The sequence below is a fragment of the Dryas octopetala genome, chromosome 3 (assembly GCF_963921425.1).
Source record: "Dryas octopetala chromosome 3, drDryOcto1.1, whole genome shotgun sequence".
NCBI classification, from domain to species: domain Eukaryota; kingdom Viridiplantae; phylum Streptophyta; class Magnoliopsida; order Rosales; family Rosaceae; genus Dryas; species Dryas octopetala.
Genome location: NC_141368.1, coordinates 19484284 through 19504655, shown reverse-complemented (window position 1 = coordinate 19504655; position 20372 = coordinate 19484284). Strand labels below are relative to the sequence as shown.

General features: G+C 35.5%; 1 long non-coding RNA gene and 1 pseudogene across 14 annotated transcripts in view; one reads left to right on the top strand and one right to left on the bottom strand.

Annotated features, from left to right (window-relative positions):
* Window positions 1-16467, bottom strand: part of LOC147291634 (putative disease resistance RPP13-like protein 1 pseudogene) — a 57881-nt pseudogene extending 41414 nt beyond the window's left edge. Inside the window, exons 1-10 of one of the 13 annotated variants that reach the window (XR_015121050.1) lie at window positions 12608-16467; window positions 12381-12472; window positions 12013-12156; window positions 11796-11848; window positions 11458-11529; window positions 11269-11341; window positions 10582-10679; window positions 10138-10309; window positions 9951-10017; window positions 9535-9843 (exon numbers count right to left, since the gene is read on the bottom strand). The product of XR_015121050.1 is annotated as a putative disease resistance RPP13-like protein 1 pseudogene, transcript variant X5 (transcript). Of the gene's footprint in view, window positions 1-9534; window positions 9844-9936; window positions 10018-10137; window positions 10310-10581; window positions 10680-11184; window positions 11342-11457; window positions 12157-12380; window positions 12473-12607 lie in introns of those variants that run through there. The other 12 variants (XR_015121049.1, XR_015121047.1, XR_015121051.1 and 9 more) reach the window with 12 other exon arrangements.
* LOC147291635 (uncharacterized) lies at window positions 3231-11174 on the top strand. The gene is made up of 3 exons (XR_015121059.1): window positions 3231-3634; window positions 8482-8600; window positions 10551-11174. It is a non-coding gene; the product is annotated as an uncharacterized LOC147291635 (long non-coding RNA).
* Window positions 16468-20372: the final 3905 nt, after the last annotated feature.

Sequence of the window (20372 nt, the reverse complement as noted above, 5' to 3'; positions counted from 1 at the left end):
GGCTTAGTAAGTAAATAAATGTGTGTAGAGTTTTTTTTTCCATGACAAATAATGGTTTAGGCTTGAATTTTTGGATATTTACAAAAGATGTCATTGCTCCAATTTGAGCAATATTTAAAGATCCTGATTTGAGGCATTTATTACTCCTAATTTAGAATGTTTTTATTGATGAAATTTCATGATTCATGCATCCAATTCAAAAAACATTTGTTACCAATTTACATCAACATATAAACACTTAAATACAAAAAAATTAAACACCCAATATACATATAATATACCTATAATATAGATTAAAAAAATGAACACAATAAGCCTCCACTTTGGTTTAAAAAAAATATATATCTAATAAAAATATAACAAATACATCACAATACAAATATAGCACTAAGATATATAAATACAAACACTAATACCTTGGACTCAGGTACATAAAACAAAATAAGAAAAAGAAAAAGAAAAAGAAAAAGATACATATCACTCAGGTCAAGAAGATCGAAGATACCTATCCTCCCAAATCCAACCTCCTTTTGAGGTATATATACCAACGATTTCATCACCTCTTACTCAGGTAGAAAAATATGGAAGAAAAATAAAACCAACAATCATGGAGGGCTTAATGTTGAAAAAAAAAAAAAAGATCAAAGAAAAAGATCGAAGATTGATGATGAAGAAAAAGCAAAGAAAATGAAGATCAAAGAAGAAGAAAATAAAAGAAAAAGAAGAAGAAGAAGATCGAAGAAACCACAAACACAACCAAAGCAATATAATACGTTACTTACCTAAAGAACAGGTGAAAATGAAAGCTTAATGATGTTTGAAAAAAAGTAAATGACATTTCTTCTTAAACTTTGAATTAACGTTGGTCATAGTATTCAACTTCATAAATTAATGGCAATTAATTACAAAATTTTTAAATGAAAATACCTTAAAATAAGACATTAATTGTCAAAATTAAAATATACATATTTTCAACTCAAAGGGTAAAAGTGAAAATCATAAAATGAATTTTTTGCAGAAAAATAGATAATCTTACATGGCAAATTCAAAAATAGGTTTATATCAAAAGGATGAGGTAATATCAAATTGGGCCTCAGAAATGGGTGTATCTCTAATTAGCTCCCCTAATTAGAGATACACCCATTTCTGAGGCCCTCTAGAGATAATTAGAGATACACCCATTTCTGAGGCCCAATTTGATATTACCCCATCATTTTGATATGGATACTGGTATTTAGACCCAATAAATCTATCAATATCCCCAACATACTTTATATACCCAACATTACATTTAAAATTATAAAAATTTATTAACATACCCAACACTTTTTCCCAAAATGCCCTTACTCAAACCCAACAAACAGGTCAAGCCTATTCTTACTATGTACACCAAACACACACCCAATTTTACCAAAAACCATCCAACACCTTCACCCTACCACCAAACCAGCACCCCACCCCTTCACCTCCCCACCGCCCATATGAAGTCAGCATCGTCCCTTCCAAAATGTCCATAGGCAGCAATCTTCAAGAACCTGCCATTGCCACCCCTCATGAATCATACCCATGATATATGTACTACTCTCTGTTGAATCTCGATCATAAAAAATTGGAGTACTTCTGCAAGTAATTGACATCCTTTTGTCCGAGCATGTATATAGTGATAATAGTAGTTAATCAAATTTTAAGATGGTGAAATAACTTGGGCTTAACTTCATGAGTAGTTGATGGTAATTTGACAGAAGGGATAAGTCTAACCGAAAATTTTGATATCAATTGGCATCCTTTTAACGAAAGTGTATAAGGTCATCCCAACACATGAAAAACTAATATCAAATGCATTGATGCATTAACTAACATACGAGAACACCGAGCGCCTCAAGAGGTGGAGTGGGGGCAGGCCCTGATTATTATGGGGTTCCTGGGAAATGTTGGCGTGACATTTTTGATGCAATACATCAGGCTCGGCCTTTGGTTTACGTTGCTGGGTGGTAAGTTTGGCACAATGTCAGACTAATTCGGGATGTTGGCGGTGCATCAGATTGCACCATAGAGGATCTTTTGAGGTCCAAGTCGCAAGAAGGAGTGAGAGTGCTGCTGCTTGTTTGGGATGACCCCACTTCAAGGAGCATTTTGGGTTATAACACAGTAAGTACCCTTCAAATTAATTGGTATCGCAGTCTCTCATAATCGAGTTTCTCTCACTGCAAGAGGTGAAGGGGAGGTGACTTCATCGAGTTTCTTTTTTATTATTCCATTATGTTGGGTATATAGATCATGTTGAGTGGGTATAGGTTGAAGTGGGTTTGTTTTTTAATTAATGTATGTCCTTTTTAGTCAATTTACATTAGGTTATAATAAGAACATACTTTTTATTAAAGTGTTAGGGATACTAATAAATTTGTAGAAAATTTGGGTTAAATAGCTAATCCCAATAATTTTTTAGAAAACCAGTAAGAATATATAATTTTTAGGTTGGGCTACTAATTAATAGAGTTAATTTTCAGAATAGGTCACAAACTAACAGTCTGTTCTTTTGGGCCTTATTATTGACAGATTTACCCTTTGGCCCACGTCTGATGAAAGTTCAAGTTTGTTAAAATGGTTTTGACGAAATTGCCAACTCTTTTAAATTGGGTCGTATCATTTCTCAATCTCATTCACCAACCTCGCTATCGAATTTCAGAAAGAGACAGAGAGAGCTCCATAGCTCCATAGCAATGTAGTTCCGCACCAAGCTATTCACTTCACAGAGCTAAAAGAGAGAGGCAGATTTGGTGCAGATGCTGGAGTTGGCGATGGGTTTCGTTCAGCGGCTCGGTGACGAACACAGTGGTGGTAATCAAGACGACTTTGATTGCGCTGGTGATTGTGGTTTTGGTGTTGGTGTGGAGGAGATCGTCAGATTGGGGAATTGGTGTTGGTTTGGTAATCTTGATCTTGAGTTTGATCTAAATTTTTTGTTCATATATTGCGATTTTGTGACATCCCATATTTGTCAAAGTTGACTTTTAAAACTAATGGACTTTCGTCTTTGACTTTGGGCACGTTGGAAAGGTCTCGAGTCCACGAGTTCGTAGCCACGTAGCACACGTCGATCGGAGCTATGGTTTGAAAGTTACGGGCATTTGAAGTAAAGGGCAAACTTGTAATTTTTACAAAAGGGGTTTTAAAACCCAAAACTCAGTTTTCTCTCTCCTCTCTCTCGGACATTCTCTCTCTCCCTCGCGTCTGTTCTCTCTCTGGCCCTCTCACCTTGCCGCGCCTACCACCGGCGCGTGGCGGCGTGTCCGACAGTGGTTGGCGACGGGACCGGCCCAGATCTCGTCACCGCCCCTCCCTCTTCCTTTCCCTGATGGAGGCGCAGCCCAGAAACGCCCGAGACCCGAGACCCAGTTCAAGGCCGATCCTTGGAGCTCCGGCGTCGACACGACTTTTCCGGCGAGTTCGAGGCCGGCGACCACCTTCATCTTCTTCTACTCGTCGAGCCGAGCAAGGTGGTGTGCTCCGATCGTCCACCCGATGCTTCCCGACAGCGGATCGACGCTGAGATGGCCGGCGACTTCTCCGGCCAGTTTCGAGCATTTCCGGCGATAATTGGCCGTCGGTCCAGTTGTCAAAAATGACCCTCTAGGTATGAGTAATCTTTCCCCTAAGGTATTGATTGTTGATTTTGTGAAATCTGTGAAGTTGGATTTTAGGGGTTTAAACCCATTTCGGGTTCCCTTTGATTTCGTTTTTGGGAAATGATTTTGGATGGTTTTTAGACAATTTTCACCCATAATAATCTATAATTGTTATTTAGAATTGAAAATTTTAGGAAATTATTGATTTTAGATTGTGCCGCCGCTGCCACAGTCGGCTCCGCCACTTGTGGCAGCGAGTTGGGTGGTTTTTCTTGTTAATCAGCCTCCCCAGGACTCTTAGAGGCCAACCCTAGGGTCTGTTTACGTGTTGGTGAGTATTGTGTGTAATTTGGGGCTGGGCAGCCACCGTGCGTGGTGGTTACCGCCTATTTCGGTCGTTGAACGGAAGTTGTGAACTCTAAATATTTAAATGTTGGTTGTCTGGTCTTAACAGGTGTACGGGCTCGGGAAGTCTCATTCCCGATGCCGTTATGCTGCCGGATTTGATATCCGAACAATGGTGCCGTGTAGGGCATTTGGTCACTTAACGTGGTTGTACAGTGAGGGAAAGTAGATAGCATGATTGTTGCTTTATTTGTTTGTGTGCATTGGTTTGACTAGGACTTGGTAAAGTCTAGGCTTAAATCATTGAGGAATTATGATTATTTTGAAGATTGATGATGAAATTGTTATGCGATTAAGTGAATATTGGTGTGTTGAGATTTTTTTTGGAATGATATAAATTGTTGGTGATGCATAACGGATGCATGTTATTAAATTGAGAAACTAATTTTCTATATCATTTTGCATATATTAATCTGATAATGAATTTGGGCTGTAGACGATTGATTTAAGAGACTTGAATTATATGTTATTATTATTCTTATGGGAGAGTTGAAAGGACAAGTATCTGAATAACTTGGTGTTGAATTGTGTTATGCCATTATTATTTGATAGTCTAAACTTAAAGGATGATATTCTTCCTGTTAAAAAGGATTGCACTTGATAAGTGAAATGGAATGATGTGGAAATTGAATGATATGTGTTACATGAAAGGAAATTGGAAGTTGATGATAAAACGGTAAACTGGTTGCCCAGATTAGAAAAGTAAGCAGGGACTGTATCTTCCTTGGGTGAAAGGCCCTAAACCTGATTTGAGAATCCGCTTGTACGGGGTGTACTCGGTGGCCTTAATCCGAGGCGGTTAGTCGTGACCGTCGATGTAAGCTCGTAAATACGACAGGTGTACTCGGTAGCCTGAATCCGAGACGGTTAGTCGTAACCGTCGATGTAAGCTCGTAAATACGACAGGTGTACTCGGTAGCCTGAATCCGAGGCGGTTAGTCGTAACCGTCGATGTAAGCTCGTAAATACGACTGGTGTACTCGGTGGCCTTAATCCGAGGCGGTTAGTCGTGACCGTCGATGAGAGCTCGTAAACACGACACTGGGCCAAATAACCAGGACAATGGTAAAATGAGAAGAAAATGAACTGGCAAAAAGAGAAAGGAATAAACTAGCATGAGTGATTGATTTATATTGGGCATTTGAGATTGGATTGAGAAATAAATTAACATGAATGAATTGTTTCATGTTGGTTATCTAAAGCTTAATTGAGAAAAGGTGATTTGTGAGTACACTTCTGTTTTATGTTCATGGATCAGATAAATTCTAATCATTGAGATTATTGGATTTGGTTGAGAAATTTATGAAAATGGTAATTGTTTAATTTATGGTTTTGCTATAAATGGAAAGACTAGATTATTGTGAAATGTTATTTAGTTGTTGATCTAGTTAGAGATTCCATAATTGAATCTTGAGAATTAGATTGATGGGTTACTTGTTAACTAAATAACTGGATTATTGTGATTGCGGGTTGATGGATAATGTTTGTTATTATTTGAATACATGGAGTATTATGAAATGTACAAAGGTGATGCTGTGGATTATTGATGGATTGGTCCGAGTTTAGTGAATTAAGAAACGTGGTTAAAAGTTTAATTGAATACACATGAGATTCTGTTTAATTACTGTTAACTCACACGAGCTTTATAGCTTACTGGGTTTTGTATAACCCAATGCATCATTCCACGACCCAGGGGTTTGTTTTGCAGATTAATGGAGTCGAGGGGTTAGTGTGATGAGGATGAGGCAGTGGAACCCGACTAAACAATTTAAATTGTAATTGTTTTTAATTTGGCTCATTAAATTGTAATTTTGTAAATATTAGCTCCCGCAAGTAAAATATAATTTTTAATAAATTCTGGTTTTAAATTCCACACAGGCTTACGTACTTTAGGGAATTTGAGAATACGATACCAGATAGTAAGGCGTTGTACTCTTGAAATCCTTAAAGTACGTGCCGCACGTGCCCGGGGTTCGGGGCGTGATAGATTTGAATTTGTTTTGATTTATGTTGCTTATGAATTTCTTTTATTAATTTTCTTAGGGTTTGATCTTTGGATTTTGTTCTCTTTGAGTAATTTGTGTGTTTCTGTTTCAAGTTTTGTATATTGTTTAATTTTGGAGTTTAGGCTAGCTTGACTATGTTTTTGCTTTTTAATTCTTGTTTTGTATTTGATTTGATTTTTATTTCTCTTTATGTTTGTGACTGTTGCATTGTTGTGGTTTCTGCATTAGAGTTTTAAATTTTTTGTGTAGCTCAGTGACAGCTTCTATTCATGATTTTAGGCATTACTAGAAGTGTGATTTTAGCAACTGCTTAATTACCTAATGTTAATGTTAGGTGATGATCATTATTCAAAGGGCCTAAAGGTGATCATGGCTGAATTTCTTTAATTGGTATAATTTTGGTTATGATTTTGTTTCCGTTGATACAATTTTTAGGAGATTTGTATGATCCTATACAATTGTACATATTGCAGAGATGTTTGTAAGCTTGTGAATTAGGAATTGGTCTTTGTTTGTAAGTAACAAAGGAAGTATATTATGTTATATCCACAAGAGGATTGTTCTTCTGAGGTATAGAATGATGCTATAGTTCATGAATTTCGTGTCAAATATGATGCATTTCCATACACTTCAGATAGTCTATTTTAGAGTGTGAGTCGATTTCCATTTGGCTGTTGTGTAAGTAAAAGATAAAGGCCAAGCAAAATTTTCTAAATTATATACTTTTTTCTTGAAATTTGAAGTTTCTCTGTGATTTACTATTTTTGGGACAACAAATGTGTGCCTGCAGTTCACTAGGCTAAATTTGTCCCCTTGGGTTTAAGTATACTGAATACTTTTGAAGTTACTTAACAGAAAGCTTAGTTTTCTTTCTACATATATTGTATACTTTTGCAGGGCTATTTAGTGAGTCTTAGTTTATTAAATTTGAAAATTTAATAATACTACACAAATGGAATTAACTACACAACTCTTAGTTTGGGATATAGCTTATAAGATGAATTTCATGTTGTTTCTGCTTGATAGTCACAGGTTAAATTAATTTCATTCTTAAAGTGTATATATTTAATGTATTTGTTAATGCAAATTCCCTGTTTATGTTAGTTTTTATGCTAAACATCAAGGTGTTTTATGTTAAGTTTATTTTTCTGAATCTCAGTCACAACTTCAAATTTTGTTAATTGGTTATTATATGAGTTTTGGGGGTGGTTTATGTGCACTTTCTATAGTTTTCATGTTGGAGTTTAGGACATTAGGGTCTATCTTTTGAGAACCTAAACTTATCTCTTTCAATATCAATCACACTTTAGATTTAGTTATAACTGTAGGACAGTCACAATTTCAGATGTAATTGTGACTACTAAACAGTCACAACTAAATTGTGACAGTCACAGTTAATTTTTTATTATTTTTAGATGTTCTGTATTAATCCGTTTGATTTTTTATTTTTTCTATTTCAATCCTTTGTGTGTGAATTGGAAGCCAAATGCATGACTCTTTATGCATATGTAATTGCAGATTTCTTAAAAAAACTCTCTCTTATTATAGTAGTCCTTCTAATGATTTTGTTTTTGTTTAATTTAGGGATATAGGGTTGGGTTATGATGTTGGTTAATGGTACTAAGCACTCGGCAGTGACTTTTTTATAACAACTGTGCACTTTTTCCGGCGCTCGGTTCTAGTTCCTTCATCTATTTGAAGGGTACATCAAAAAAAAAAAAAATTAGGCTGAAGTTGTCTTGAAGAATAGGCTGCCTTTCTACCTTAAAGTCAATCACAACTAAATCTAAAGTTATGACGATCGAAACAGTCAAAACTTAGATTTAAGATGATATCTTCTAAATGGAAGCAAAGATAGAGATGAATTTCAAATTATTTCTATTTAACAGTCACAGGTTTAATTTCCTCCTTAAGAGGGTATATGTTTAATGCAAATTTCCTTTTTATGTTAGCTTTTATATTAATTAAACATGTAGGTGTTTTATGTTAAACTTATTTTTTTTATGAAGATCACTCACAACTTCAAATTTTGTTAATTGGTTGTTATATGAATTTTGGGGGTGCTTTAGGTGCATTGTCTTTAGTTTTCATGTTAGAGTTTAGGGATTTTTTAGTTATGAATATTATTCGATCACAACTAAATCAACCACACTTTAGATTTAGTTGTGAGATAGTCACATCTTAAATCAGTCACAATTAAATCTAAAGACAGTCACAACTTAATTGTGATAATCACAACTTTAGATTAATTAGTTGTGACTAATTGGATTAATTATTTTTTTAAAAAAAATATACAATAGCATAGTATAAATTAGGTTAAAGCAATACTTTTGCATAGTAGTTAACTTACTGTAATGGTGTGAGATATTTGATTCCTCTTGAATGAGAGGGGTTCAAATCCCCTCCATGTTAAATGTTAATTTAATTTTTTGTGTAATGAGTAGAGCTTGGCCGGAGGTCGGCTGGAAAATGGTGGCCGGAGCTCGGCCGGAGGTATGCCGAAGGACGAAGGTCGGCCGGAAAACAGTGGCCGGAGGTCATTCATGTTGCTGATGAGGGAAAGGTAGATTTGTACTTTTCACAATGGCATAGCAAGTAAATATAGAACTGTTGAAGGCTTTTTAATTTCATTAAGGTTTGACTATTCAACTAGTATCTAATCTAAAATGATATTTAATTTTGGTACCTAAACCAAAAAGTTATTAAAGTTTAGTAATTAAAATCAATGGACCTATAAATTTGTTGGGTCTAAATAGCGGCACCCATTACATATAATTTTAATATTTTGGTCGTCTATTTATTTGATCAAAGTTAGATAAACTAATGGTTTTCGATTTGTCTAATTTTTTGCAAAGATGATATTTGAATAGAGACCTAAAACATAGAAGATTCGGATTGTTAAAAAACTTTATAGAGTGGGCCCTATGAGAGATCCTTTAAATAAAATTATTCGAGGAATCCCTCAATAGAAAGAGCCTATATATATGTATATGCATGGATGATGTTTTTGTTGGATGATCTTTTTGTTTTTGACATTGTACCCCCCAAATTTAGTGCCGTTAAGTTTTAGGAGTAAAGTGTTAAAATTTTTAATTTGGAGAGTAAATGTCAAACATAACATATTTTGCGGGGTTCTCCTGAACCTCCTCTTTAGCCTAGGGTTTATATTTATGTTTAGTTGGGCTGGTTTTGGATTTCCTTTATTGTTTTTATTTTGCGTTGGGCCTTTTGGCCCTTACTTTGTATTTCTTGTGCCGACTGTGCTCCTTTAATACATGGTTAATTCATCCTTTTCGACAAAAAAAAAAATACATATTTTGCGGGTGGTAAAATAAAATGGTAAATCTACCTTCTAGAAATAACGTGAATAAACCCTTGCAAACGAAAAGCTATCTAAGAGAAGGCATGATGTCCTGCAAAAAGACTACTAATTAGGATATGAGACTTTAGAAATGACACAAGTTGTGATAAGGATCCTCTTAGATGTCTAGAATCAGTTCTACCGGGTAGAATTTAAATGAACTATGCATTTACATAGTTCCAATTATATTAGGACCAAGTAGAAGGGAGTTGAACTTTATATCTAGAAAAACATACAAATTGTCATTAATAAACAACTTGGAAGTACAAATAACAATACAAAGAAGTCTTCAAGCTCCATTTAGGTTGGTTCTCCAGTGAACAAAGATATTCAATCAGATAATACAATCCAATTTTTTACTGACATGGAACATGCATTCCTCCGCAAAACGATATGGACAATTGGCAAGAAAATTTGGAGCTTCCTTCATGTTAGACCTAAATACCTAATGCATGACAAAAAGTTAGTACTCAAAAGTATTACTCGGAGTCCATTCAAAATTTAAGACCTGTATAATAGCACAATTCAGAACTAGCACCTCAAATGACGTACCATTCTAGCCTCAAAAAGTGTAATATTGGCAAGCAGTAGCATGTTTAGAGGTCCCCAACATTGATATCTACTCATACAACAAGAAGGGATATAAAGAATTGAATAACCAGAATCTTACATAAGAATAGTAAATGGCAACCGCAATTCTTGCTAAAGGCAAAATTTCAAAGTCGTTCAGAAATTATACCTTCATGTGTTTTATGACACTTGTGTTCCACATCAAATTGTGAAAGAGCCTATCAATGGGTTACCTCTACCCATGCAGAAATCACATTCATGCTATTGCACCATTCAGGTGCTACGTACGTACTGATTAAGGCCCCATAAAAGTCCGTCCAGTGCACATTGTCTTGAGTCTCCTGATATGTAGTCAAAAAAATTGAAATAAAATGAAATATATAAAAGGTTACATGATATATATGACGCATATACATCAAGTAACGAAGGAGAAAATGATATATATGACACAGACACAGACACACACACACAACTGCATATGCACAATTATAGGAACTTGTTACAAGAATTAACAGCACAACTGTTGGAGAGTGATTGTACTGAGAAATACAATCAACTGACACATCTGGATCTGTTAACAAGGGCCATGCAGGATTAACAGTAGAAGAGGTACCTGAATGCCAATGCAGGGATGTGAGAAATCTTGAGCAATTCATGCTAGAGGACCATTCAAAGACTACCAATTGTCTTCACAATTCAACAGTTAACTCTCTGCAGAAGTGAAGCCCACAGATAAGTCAGTCCCATCACATTGTCCCCTTCTTGTATCTCCTTTTCTTATCAATAAATTCTTTTTTACAGTTGAGGTTCTAAAGGGTTGTGTTTGGCAGAAGATTCAAGGATGGAAGCAAAAGTTATTGTCAAAGGCTGGTAGAGAAATATTAATTCAGAATCTGAGATTTTATTGTGACTACATGGTTCAATATACTGGCAAGAGGGTTACATCAACGGAGAAAGACCGCAACATAAGTTCACTTGAAATGGAAAAGAATCCATTTGATCGACCAAAAGAAAAATAACTTTGACATTTGATGCAAGCTGTGACCAGATGTCTATTATCACTTCTAATAGGTAGAATTACAAATGCACTATGCAACATGGTTCCAGTTATATTGCAACTAATGTACAAGGCAGTTGAAAATGCATGATGTCCAGCAAAGCACAGAAACTGTAATTAATTAATTAATAAATAACTTGAAAGTACAAATAACAATACAAAGAAGTCTTCAAGCTCCAATTTAAGTTGATTCTCAAGTGAACAAAGATATTCAATCAGTTGACAATCTACATTTTTGCTGACCTGGAACCTGCATTCACGCAAAAGCTCATATGGACAATTGGCACGAAAATTTGGAGCATCCTTTATGTTAGACCTAATGCATGAAATAAAGTTCATTAAATAAGGTACTCAAAAGTATTACTCAATGTTCATTCAGAGTTTGAGATCACTGTATATCACAATTTCAGAACTAGCACCTCAATAACTTACCCTTCTAGGCTCAAGGTGTAATATTAGCAAACAGTAGCACGTTTAAAGGTCTCCACTCTCCAACATCGAAATCTGCCCATAAAACAAGAAAAAAAAATCAAAGGATTACATGACCAAAATCTTATATAGCAATAGTGAATGACAACTGTAATTCACAATTGAAAGGGACCTAATTCACAATAGAGGAAGATATAATTATAAGAAATTCACAGTTGATCATAGAAATTATCATCAAAGAAAATACAGATTAACTGAAAATGTAAAAAGAAAAGTAATAATATGTAAACAAAAATAATAATTTTTAAGCCGCAAGTACCTTCTTAGTTCTTAGTACGTACCTTTCTTCCTCCAATATCTCTCATGGCACATATCATTAAGCCATTCACCAAGACTGACCAAGTACCACCACCCACCAATTCCCAAATGATTACCCAAAACACAGATTACCAGCTTAAGTTAAGCATTTTGGTGATTGTGGGAGGCCAAGAACACAAGCATGCAGTTCAAAAAATGATGTTAATAGAGTGCCACAATCAAATATTAATAGCATGTTACCTTTTTAGTATAAGAGCTGAAATTGTAAGCTATAGGGAATTCCAAAACAGAGCTAGTCTGGTAGCAAATTTCATTCCACCGAGTAACTTTGGGATAATCACAATCATAATGTGGTTTAAGCACCATTTTAAGACGATTGGAATCCTGTCATATTAGACATTAAAATTTCATAATCATCATTAAGATTGCATCTTGATACTCAAGTCACATGAAAGAATAAATAAACAATGCCATGGACCTGCATAAAGAACTAAATAGACAAACTTGCATATCTACAGAGAAACTCTTCTTTAGCAAAATTCATTGAGCTAAAAAAGAAAAAAAATAATTGAAAAAAAAGATAAAAGAATTAACAGTAGAAGAGGTACCTGATTGAAAATTGAAAATAAGTTTCCACCAGTGCCAATGCAGGGGATGTGAGCAATATTAGGCCAATCCTTTCATTTCATTATTACTTCTGCTGTAATATATAGATAAGAAATATTTAATGACATGACAGCCTGAAACAATAAATAAATAATATTGTGCTTCTCCACTCAATATGCATTAATTTTTAACAGAAAGTGAAAGAAAAAAAGCTCATATTAATTGGTACCTGATTCTTATTTGGGAGTTGAGAGGGAAATGAAAACCGAAACTTTTTGTGAGAGCTCATATGATCACTTGATCATCTATCTCTATGCAAGGAATCCAAGCAATCTTGGCCCAATCTTCTCCCGTCTTATTTTCAAAGTACCTTTTCTTCAGCGAAGAACAATCCTTGATCCACAGTAAAGACAGAGATGACGGCAAACCCTCTGGCAGGTGTTCGAGACTCGGACAGTCATGAATTTGTAGGCCGTGAAGAGAAGTGAGGTGTTGAAGTCCCTTTCCGTTCAAAGATTTCAGACTCTGTTTATTGATCACGAGAGTGTTGAGAGTTGTAGGGAGCAGCTGTTCATTGAGCAACGTCTCCAACAGATGCTCAGTTCCAGAGATACTAAATTGACATAGGTTGGGAGGCAAACCCCCTTCTGGAATTGACACAACATTTGGAAGATTCCATATGTACAAATATTGAAGGGCGGTGAGGGTGTGAATTCGTTTGGGCAATGACTTCAAATTCTCGCATCCACTGACTGAAAAATTGATCAGGTTGGGAGTGGGCAATCCTCCGTGGGGAAAAGAGACCAGATTTGGACACTCCAAGATATGCAAGTAGTTGAGATGGCTAAGATTTTCAACAACTCGTTCAATGGAAAGGGATTCCAGATTCACACAACCCCAGATTTCAAGATGGCTAAGTTTGGGAAAAAAGCCCAACGGGAAGGACCTCAGTGAATCACAGCTTTCGTGTAAGCACAAAGTCTGAAGCGATGTCAATTTGGCCATCATCTCATGAGGTAGGAATTCTAATCTCCCACAATTTGTTATAAAAAGTGATTTCAACGTAGTAGGTAGACCATCTCTAGGGAACGACAACAGGGATGGACAATCATAGAGCCTCAAATATTGAAGACAATTGCTGCTATGCACCATTTGCTTGGGCAAGCACTCTATATCACCAAAATTTTGAATATAAAATCTCTGAATTGAGGGCATAAACTCTGTTCTCTGACCTATTAATGATAACAGACCTGGGCATCCATCAACTCTCAATTCTTCGAGAGATTGTTGTAAGTAGTCCATGTTAAGGGTAGTAGTGCCCCTTTCGTATAGAACCACACACTTGTTCACTGAAAGTTTTTTCAAGCAAGGAAGATGATTAGGTAAGTTTCCTCTCAGCTTCGGACACTTTTTTAAAATCAGCTCTTGCAGACGAGGAAAATCTGAGCATTGACCTCCACTTGGAAGCCATTCCTCCCAATCTGGCATCTTCTCAAACTCTAGCTTCTCCAGAGATTGAAACGACTGAATTATTGAAGATCCATTGCCATAGAACTCAGGACCAATCTTCGTAACAAATTCCATCGCAACGATAGTGAGCTCTTTGAGAGCAGGTAGCTGCCCAAGTGGTGGCAAGGACAAACAGTAACTACATTCACTAAGACACATGAATTTTATTTGAGAAAATGAAGAGTCTCCCAACCAATTTGGGAAGCTGGTTCCACCATAAAAATGGATGGTCAGTTTCTCCAAATTTATGGGAGGATGGAGCTTTTCAAGTACATCTCTCTCCTTTTCAGAATCATCAGTATCCTTACCCCATTCCAACATTAACTCATTGAGATCTTTCTTTTCCTTCAAATTGGCTTGCACGGCATCCATAGCATCAACTACATTTTGTAGCTTTCGAATACAAAGGTTTCCCTGAAGATGCAGTAATTGCCTCAATTCTCTAAGGCTTGAATCAGTTGACTTGCCAACAATAAATGCAGTCAATGTTCGCAAACTTTTTAGTCTACCCATTTGTAATGGCATCTGGTCTATTTTAGTTCCACGAATATCAAGATGACGCAAATTAATCAATTTCCTCATTTCGACAGGCAATTCAATGAGAGAGAAACAATTTACCAATAGTAATGTCTGTAAATTGCAAAGAGAACACACTATATCCGGTAACCTTTTGATTGCTGTGGAGGAAAGATCCAAGTAACGCATGTGAATGAGATTACCAATAGAATTAGGTAACTCAACAATATTGGTATATTTTGACAATGACAGCACCCGCAAACATCCTAGTGCTAGCAAGAAATCATGTGAAATTCTTTTACTTATATAATTTGGCCAACGAAATGAATTTAAAGGTAGGAAGGTCCGCAAACACTTAACCCCATATAATGGCTCAAATTTTGAAGCAATATCGAATTCTCCTCTAATATACGAAAAGTGACGAACTTTTTTGGGAGCTTCATGTGATTCCAACCCTTCCAACCTGAAACAAAATCCCTTAGCCACGAAGGTTGCCAGGTCATTAATGAGATCATGCATTATGAATCTGCTCCTTGATTTTTGAAACATTGATCGTGATAATAGTTCATCAAAGTATTCCTCAGCCACCTCTTCCATTCCTATTTCATTCTCAGCTTGTGGAATTAAACCATTTGCAACCCAAAGTAAAACTACATCTTTCTTTTCAAATTCATAATCTTTCGGAAAAATCGAACAATAAACGAAACATTGTTTTAATTGAGTTGGGAGATAATGGTAACTCAATTTCAGGGCTGGAAGAATATTACTTTTATTTTGGGTTAGCTGCCACATATTGCTGTGTAATATGCTATTCCACTCCTTAGAATCTCTCTTGGAACGTAAGAGACCACCGAGTGTTTTTGCAGCTAAAGGCAAACCATTGCACTTGCGTGCAATTCTTTTACCGATTTCTACCAACTTTGCATATTCACTTGGGTTTTCGTTTCCCAGTGCATGTTTTGAAAGTAGTGACCAACAATATTCATCCGACAATTGTTCCAAATAGTGAATAGGAACATTGTTCATGACAGATGCAACATTTTTATTCCGTGTTGTTATGATAACCTTGCTTCCCTTTGCTCCTAATTTAAAAGGAGCATGTAGGAGAGTCCAATCATCATAGTTGTCATTCCACAGGTCATCCAACACAAATAAAAATTTTTTCCCCCCCACTTCTTCTCTTAGTTGAACTTGAAGAAGATTCAAGTCCATAATATTGTCACAAGATTTTGAAGTGACTGACTGAATAAGCGTTTTAGTTACCCTAACCACATCAAAATCTTCTGAAACGCAAGCCCAAGCTTTAAGAGTAAAATACTCTTTTACTTTGTCATCATTGTAAAGGAGCTGAGCAAGGGTTGTCTTACCAATCCCGCCCATACCAACTATGGGGATGATAGATACATCATTGTTGCTTGCATCATCAGAAAACAACAGTTTTGATAACTTTTCTTTATCTTCATCCCTACCAAACACACAAGATTCATCGACCAAGGAAGTTGTTGGAGGTCTTTGTGAAACCTGATTCCCTCCAACAACTTCTGTCAGACCAAGGACAGTCTTTTGTTTTGCAAGGTGTTCTAATGTTTCAAATACCTCTCCTATCTTAGCATTCATGCCTTGACAAGAAGGATTAAAAGAAGGAGAGAGGAAGTTCCACACCTTGGTTAATTTGTGGGTTTGATCATATTCAGCTGCTTCTACCTTGCATCGCAAAGCTTCAGTGTTGATCTCATCCAGTAAGTCATCTGCATCAAAGACAGCATGTTTGAGCTCATCAAGCCACTCTCTCACAGCAGGGTTCACAATTTGCTTCTCCTCTGCATCATTGAGCAGTGCAGAAAGGGAAAGCAGTGTGATCTTCAGTTTCTTCAGGAGTGAATCGTCGAGCTTCTTCCTCCAAAACAAGTCGATGAAGTCGCGTGAGGCAATCCTGTCACACAACACCTGGATGGAAGCAGTGAGCAGCGCCTCTCCAACCAGAGCCATTTTTCTCTTGGATTCTTTGCAAAGGGTCGATAGGATTTCAATGAAGTTGGTTAATAACTTGAAAAACAGAACTGTTTTAGTCTTTTAGATTATAGCTCAGTGTCGTGCTTTTGTGAGAATGTGAGGCAGTTGGTCCACAAAAAGCATATCATGTCCACAAAAAGCATATCATGTCCACAAAAAGCAGTACTAAAGTCTAACGATATTAATTGCAAAATGGAAATGAATTAAGTTGAGCCATTCAGTATATGCTAAGTACACACCCACTAGATATGCTACGCATTCATAATTCATTCGATTTTTCTCATCACAGGTGATTCATTCATTCATTCATTACCAAAGTATAACTCTTACAATATAAATCGATCTTCTTAAAATATTTAATTAGACCATACATTTGATACTGATATTACAAATTAAATTGACAAATATATGTTTGCAAATTAAAAATAACAGCAAAATATAGGTATTGTGATTTTATAATAGAAATAAGTTTTAATATATAACAATATAAAAGATTATATGTAATTAAAGATTATATATGCTGTTAAGAGCTAGTTTTCTGCATGAGTTTATGACATGGGTTGAAGATCAACCAGATTGGCTTTCCTCTTTCTGCATGCTAGTATGAATTATGAATTATGTGGGTGGGTGGGTGGACATTAAATTATAAAATGTGCATCGCAACTGTCGGTGGACATTAAATTGGGTGGGTGGGTTCCATAGTTATTGGACTTAAACATTTGGTGAGGTCCATGTATTTTTTGTGCCAACGCTTGCATTATTGGGGAGGTTTTAGGTTTTCACCTCAGCTCATTAATTTTTGGAAAAAGAACTTTAATATATTTTGAGTAAAGTTAATCTGATCTGATAGTGAAAAATGAGCTTATACAAACACAATGGTAAAGCAAAAGAAATTGATGAACATGTCATCTAGTTTTGAATTGGAGATTTTTTTAACCTCAATGAGAGGAGTTACCATGCATCTAAAGACTGGAAATCCTACCTTATCATCACTATCATAGTGACTGAAACATAATTATGTCAATGATATATTGTTTTATTAAACGGGTCTTTATGTAAGAAGAAAAGCATATAGGTGTTTAGAGCATCTCACATAGGGAATATACAATTTACAGATAATAATTATAAAGTCTGTTTTTGGACTCTTACTGATAATTAAACCCACCTTTTAAAAAATTAACTTGGTGGTTCTCTCTCTCTCCCTCCTCTTCTCCTTCTCCGATCGCCTCTCTCTCTCTTCCTTCTTTGATCGAACCCTCACTATCGACGAGTAAGGTCGACGGGACCACAGCCCTGTTGCTTGTCTCCTTCTCCTTTTCTTCCATAGCAGCCTTTCTCTTTCTACTTTTCTTATCTCTCTCTCTCTCTCTCTCTCTCTCTCTCTCTCTCTCTCTCTCTCTCTCTCTCTCTCTCTCTATTCTTTTAATTATAAGCCATTGTTGGATCCTTGAGGTATATCGGAGTTTGTCAATCACCGATCTGAAAGAACACGCCGACCTTCAGATCTGAATGTGTTGAATCGCTGATATGGAGGTACTATGCCAATTTCATCCATCTCACTCTCTCTCTCTCTCTTTTTTCTTCACTATAAAGCCATTGTTAGAGCCATGAGGGTCTAGATCAGAGTTTGTCTACCGCCGATTTGGACGTAGGCACCGACCTCCAGATCTGGAGCTTCTATGCTGATTGTTAATATCAAACAATAACTATCTGGGACGATAATTATTGTTGGGCAGTGACAATTATTTGTTTTTGTTAAAATAAGATTTTTTACTCCAACAGCTTATTTTTTGTGTTGGTTTTATGCTTTTTTGACATGTTTATGGAGAAAAAAAAACAGAAGATAGTGACAATTATTTGGTTTTGGGTATTGTTGCAGAATGAGAATTGTCATTGTCCAATAATGACTATAATTGCCACTGTGGATAGTGGCAATTTTCCTGACGTGAAAAAAAAAAGGTTGGGCGTGCTGGGCTCCGTGCCCCCGCATTTTTCCAAGTGATTTCATTAAAGTGGATTGCATTAAAGTTAATAAAAAGTTATCCACTATTTTGGGTTTATCATGAAACATTTTTGTGCTATTTTGTCAACCATTTCTAACAACAATTCATCTTATTGAGTTTATCAAGCTGGTTGGAAAAATGGTTCTGAAGGTGGTTAGAATTTTGGATATGATAGGCATCTTGTGAATGGTGTTCAGCTTAACGCTCCTTAAGATTCCTTATTTAGCTTTTTCTTACCTAATTGTGATGCTCAATTCAGTACTGATCAATGCTTATTTTATTCCTCCTAGTCTTCTTTGATGGTTGTTACTTCATTTATGTGCTACTTCACTAGGCATTAATTATTATTTTTTTCTTTCCTCTTGAAGACTTGAGTCTTAAAAGCGGTTTAACCATACCAGCTGGAGCAAGACTGGTTGTGCATGTGCAATTGGTATAGATGGATGGATCCAGTCAGGGAAGTGATGCTGGTGAATTTAATCCATATCAGTGTTTGTCAAAGGCTGCGAAGGGATATGATTGTTTGCTTAATAACTCGATCATGTCTAAGTTCCTGCCAAAGTTTGGGGAAATAATTTTATGATATTGAATTAGGGCTGCCCTTTGGTTTGGTTTTTACCGAACCGACCAAATTTTTTTTGTTTTGTATACCGATTTTCACAATTCGAAAATCGGAAATCCAAAACCGAAAAAATCCGAAAAAAGTTAGTTTGGTTTTGGTAAAAATCGAAAAAAGTTGGTAAACCGACCGATTACCGAAAATTATTACTGAAAGAAACCGAATCGATTATTACCGAAAAAACTGAAATATATACTGAAAAAAACTGAAACAATTACCGAAATTTAGATATATATGCTTATATAACACTATTATGTTAGTGGTACAATAAATATTAAACTACTAATATCTTAAACAACTATAAGAAAATATAATTGTATAGTGTTATCATATTAATATTATCAAAAGTGTGAGTTACGATATAGAGTCATTCTCTAATAAAGTAAATGTTATTATTTTTAGGAAAATAAGAATCTCATCTTTAGGTAAGTATTGCATATATATATATATATCTACTCATATTTATCGGTATATATACATACTAATTAAATTAATATGATATGTACTAATACATATTATTAAACTAATTATACTAGTATATATTATTACTAATATTAATATTATTGCAATTAATACTAATACTATACTAAACTACCAATACTACTCGTGCAAATATATATTCATCAAACATTATATTTTATGCATCATATTTGATTAAATTTTAATTTATATTGGTATATAATAATTAGTATTATTATAATTAAATCGAAAATGAACCGAAATATATCGAAGTAAATCGAAAACCAACCGAAAGTATCCGATACCAAAATTACCGAAATCGAACAGAAAACTGAAGTTTACCAAAAATTACTGAACAGAAAAATACTGAAACCGAAAAATACCGAAATAAAAAAATACCGAATTTTTTGGTTTGATTTGGTAAGTCCCAATACCGATCCGAACCAACCGATTGGCAGCCCTATTTTGAATAAAGATCACAATGGTGGTATAAGTACACATTCCTACTACAATTACAAGGAGGATTTATAGGTAAAAAAATTTACAATCAATTACAGTTAATGTTATTTCTTAACTCTCTAACCACAGTTAATGTTATAGCTTGACTTTCTAACCATCAATACTGTTGACTCACGCCAACACTCCCCCTCAAGTTGATACGTATATATCACACATGCCCAACTTGACAAGTGAGTTAAGGAACACCCTGCTAGCTACTGCCTTAGTAAGTATATCTGCTAGTAGGTCTTTGAACTTCACAAATGGAAAGCTAATAATTCCAGCTTCAAGCTTCTCTTTGATAAAATGTCTATCAATCTCTACATGTTTAGTCCGGTCATGCATGCTGAACATGATTATAGGCAATATTAATTGTT